The 4,507-nt window shown below is 45.2% G+C and overlaps 1 pseudogene; it reads left to right on the top strand.

Annotated features, from left to right (window-relative positions):
- Positions 1 to 494: 494 nt before the first annotated feature.
- Positions 495 to 1,123, top strand: LOC139360801 (peptidyl-prolyl cis-trans isomerase A pseudogene; annotated as a pseudogene).
- The last annotated feature ends 3,384 nt before the right edge of the window (positions 1,124 to 4,507 follow it).

The raw sequence follows: 4,507 nt of genomic DNA, 5'->3' as shown, positions 1-4,507 counted from the left end.
GGATAGCATTAAGAGATATACCTAATGTAAATGACGAGTTAATGGGTACAGCACACCAACATGGCACATGTATACATATGTAACAAACCTGCATGTTGTGCACATGTACCCTAGAACTTAAAGTATAATAAAGAAAAAAAAATCAGAAAAAAAAAGTCAGGAAACAATAGATGCTGGAGAGGATATGGAGAAATAGGAACGCTTTTACACTGTTCGTGGGAGTGTCAATTAGTTCAACCATTGTGGAAGACAGTGTGATGATTCCTCAGGGACCTAGAACCAGAAATACCATTTGACCCAGCAATCCCATTACTGGGTATATACTCAAAGGATTATAAATCATTCTACTATAAAGACACATGTGCATGTATGCTTATTGCAGCACTATTCACAATAGCAAAGACTTGGAACCAACCCAAATGCCCATCAATGATAGACTGGATTAAGAAAATGTGGCACGCCTTTGCAGACGCTGCCACCAAGGAAAATCCTATACTACTAGCCATGGTCAACCCCACCGTGTTCTTCAACATTGCCGTCGACAGCGAGCCCTTGGGCCGCGTCTCCTTCGAGCTGTTTGCAGACAAGGTTCCAAAGACAGCAGAAAATTTTTGTGCTCTGAGCACTGGAGAGAAAGGATTTGGTTATAAGGGTTCCTGCTTTCACAGAATTATTCCAGGGTTTATGTGTCAGGGTGGTGACTTCACATGCCATAATGGCACTGGTGGCAAGTCCATCTATGGGGAGAAATTTGAAGATGAGAACTTCATCCTAAAGCATACAGGTCCTGGCATCTTGTCCATGGCAAATGCTGGACCCAACACAAATGGTTCCCAGTTTTTCATCTGCACTGCCAAGACTGAGTGGTTAGATGGCAAGCATGTGGCCTTTGGCAAAGTGTAAGAAGGCATGAATATTGTGGAGACCATGGAGCGCTTTGGGTCCAGGAAGGGCAAGACCAGCAAGAAGATCATCATTGCTGACTGTGGACAGCACGAATAAGTTTGACTTGTGTTTTATCTTAACCACCAGACCATTCCTTCTGTAGCTCAGGAGAGCACCCCTCCACCCCATTTGCTCACAGTATCCTAGAATCTTTGTGCTCTCGCTGCAGTTCCCTTTGGGTTCCACGTTTTCCTTGTTCTTTCCCATGCCTAGCTGGATTGCAGAGTTGAGTTAAGTTTATGATTATGAAATAAAAACTAAATAACAAAGAAAAAAGAAAGAAAATGTGGCACATACACACCATGGGATACTATGCAGCCATAAAAAAGGATGAGTTCATGTCCTTTGCAGGGACATAGATGAAGCTGGAAACCATCATTCTCAGCAAACTAACACAGGAACAGAAAACCAAACACTGCATGTTCTCACTCATAAGTGGGAGTTGAACAATGAGAACACATGGACACAGGGAGGGGAATATCACACACTGGGGCCTGTCAGGGGGTGGGGAGCTAGGGGAGGGATAGCATTAGGAGAAATACCTAATGTAGATGACAGGTTGATGGGTGCAGCAAACCACCATAGCATGTGTATACCTATGTAACAAACCTGCATGTTCTGCACATGTATCCCAGAACTTAAAGTATATATATATATATATATATATATATATACACACACACATACACACACACATACACATATATATACACTTTAATAATAAATAATATATATGTATATGTAAAGAAGAAGAAGCCAAGGCGATGGTTTCCTCTTGAAGCCCACATGGACCAGAACTATAGATGTGCCAAAGGTGACATAGCCTCAGGGAACATCCATCCCAGCCATCTTTTGTCACAGTGAGGAAACTGAGACCAGAGGTCCAGAAGAAGTGACTTTATTGAGTACCAGGCCAGGCCCAACCCTTTTATTGCCTCTCACTTCAAGTCCTCCCACTCCCAATGGCACTCCCAATGTGCCATTTTTCTAGGATTGTGTAAGTTGGCACAGAGAGGTTCAGGGATTTTCCCCAAGCCAGGACCAGAAGCCTGCCTATTTAATCCATGCTATTTCCTCCATGCTGTGCCACTTCTCCTGGAGAAAAGAGCCTGGTCCTCTAGAGACCAGCAGCAGCCTGAGAGAAATGGCCTTGGTGTTAGACCAAAGGGCAGGAGTGGGAGAGATGAGCCAATAGCACACGGCTGCCAAAGATGGAGAACTTAAAGGGGGACCTCCACACTGGAACATTAGGTCGACTGCACGGAGCCCCTACAAAGAGCCAAGGCGTGCTGACTCAAGCCTGCAGTGAGTCGCTGAGAACCAGAAAGCTGGATTTACCTGTGAACCCTGTTGACAAGCACTCTCGTAAGAGCTGGATCACATTCGGAGATGAAGAAAAACCAGAAAATGCTCTCCCCAAGTGTCTCAGGTCTGGTTCCCTAGAAGCAGGGCTGAACTGAGACAGAGATGCCTGTACCAGTGATTTCTGGAGGAAGGGCTCACATGAGGAACCTGAAGAGGAGTGAGGGAAGCAGAAGAGGGCAGGACAAACAGCCAGATGGAGACATGGTGCTACTGAAGTTGAGGGTGACCAGCTGACCTCCTGTTCCAGTTTGCCCAGGACAAAGTGTTTTCCTAAAACTGACAGTCCCAAGAAAACTGGAACAAGCCAATTACCGCAGATCATCACCACTTCTCCTTGAAGTAAAGGGTCCAGGCATTTGTGTCCCTGGCAGAGGCCATTGGCTACATCTCCCCACCTCCTCCTGGGGGGGGTGTGCAATCTCCCAGATATCTCTGAGTAAAGTGAATCCTGTTGACCAAAGGCAATTCCCCCGAGTAGGATGCAAGCTGCAAGCTGATGCTAGCCAACACCCAGTCTGGCAGACAGACGGGTGCATCGGCCAGATAAAGAGGATCAACACCGTCTGCTGCATGAAGAATGTAGTCTCTGAAGAACAACCTCCTCCCACTGCCCACACCCTATGAGCTCGCATCCTGCCCCCTCATCTCCCTTGAGAGGCAGCAGAGTGACTCCAGCCCTTATTGACAGACAGGCGTGTGCCAGAAGGATTCTGTTGGGGGCTGTTTGTGAGTAAACTGGCTCAGTCTTTTGCCTCACACAGGTGCTGATGTCATCATTCAAGGCTTTCACCAGTGCCTCTTCGATGCAAGTGAGTGAACGGCTCCAGGTTAAATTTGTGGTTCTGTTAACCATCAACAGCACAGAGCATAATAACTCATATTTATACACTCTAACCACATTCTACATTTAACTGAGCTTTGATAAAAATGAGAAAATGTTCAGCCATCCATAACCACCAATCATCTGTCATTACTTTTTTTCAGAATGCAAGGGCTCCTTGGGACTCCTTAGTGGTGTATCAACTTCGACGAAAGTTATTAGTTAATGCTTTTAAAAGTAAAGGTTTTCTGGAATGAATAGAGGTATGAAATGCAACACATTCCTAAGGGTTATATTAGGTTTCTTTAGGAGTTTGCTCAGCAAGCATTTATTGAGCACCTAGTATGCACCAGTTGGCTCTGTGCTGGGTGCCATGGGTAGAAGATGAATTGAATAGCACAAGTTCCTACTCTCAGTTCACAATCCAGTGGACAAATTCCAATGAAAATGCTAGGGAATTATAGAAGCACTATATGGCAAGGGGGACTTGCAGCTTTCCCTGAGAGTCTGACTTTAAAGATGAAGAGTTTGTCAGATTGAAACAGAAACTGCTTCTCCAATATCTGTTCTCTCCTTTTTCTGATTTTTGGTCAAACTAAAGGACATCCAGAATAAAATGACATTTCCTAGACTCCTAAGCAGCTAGACGTAGCTATATGACTAAGTTTTCTGGCTAACATGATTAAGCGACTTCCAGGAAGTGTCCTTAAAGAGAAGAGCCAAGCCCTTTTTCATCTCTGACTCCTTCCTGCTGGTTGTTGAACTGCAGAAGTAATGGCTGGAGCTTGAGGAACCATTCTGGACCATGAGATAAATTTATGTTCTGAAGATGGTGGAAAAACAACATGGAAGAAGCCTAGGTCCCTGACACTTCTGTGAAATTGCCTGAACAGCCTTGGGCTGTGTGACTGCAGCTTCGTTTACAGAGAAATATACTCCTATTGTGTCTAAGCCGCTGTTATTTTGGATTTTCTGTCACTCACTGCCAAACTGAATCCTAACAGGCAAAGAAGTTAAGGCAGAGCAATTCCATTCCAAACTCTTGGGCTGTGGATGACTTTGGCTCTGGCTTTGGCTTGTGTGGGTAATTTTTCTTTCCCCCTCCAATTTCCCGTGAGCTCTTCTGCTTTTTCTCTTTCTTATTCCCTGTAGTAGATGCCAGGGTAAACTGACCAGAGCTCTTTTTGGGAATAGAGGACTTAGCACCCCAGCTGTTGAGGGTGGTGTCAGCAAATAGCCCTTAGCTGTCAGCCCCTTGGGGGCATCATATCTAAAGTCATGCTTCCTCTCAATGTAACCCCATCAATTACCAACTGATGCGTGGGGTAGGGAAGAGGCTTGGCCATTTCAGCCCAACTCAAGGCCAGTCTGAGGGGC

Source organism: Macaca nemestrina, chromosome X, assembly GCF_043159975.1.
Source record: "Macaca nemestrina isolate mMacNem1 chromosome X, mMacNem.hap1, whole genome shotgun sequence".
NCBI lineage: Eukaryota > Metazoa > Chordata > Mammalia > Primates > Cercopithecidae > Macaca > Macaca nemestrina.
Note: the sequence above shows the minus strand (reverse complement) of the source record. Positions and strands in the feature narration are given on the sequence as shown.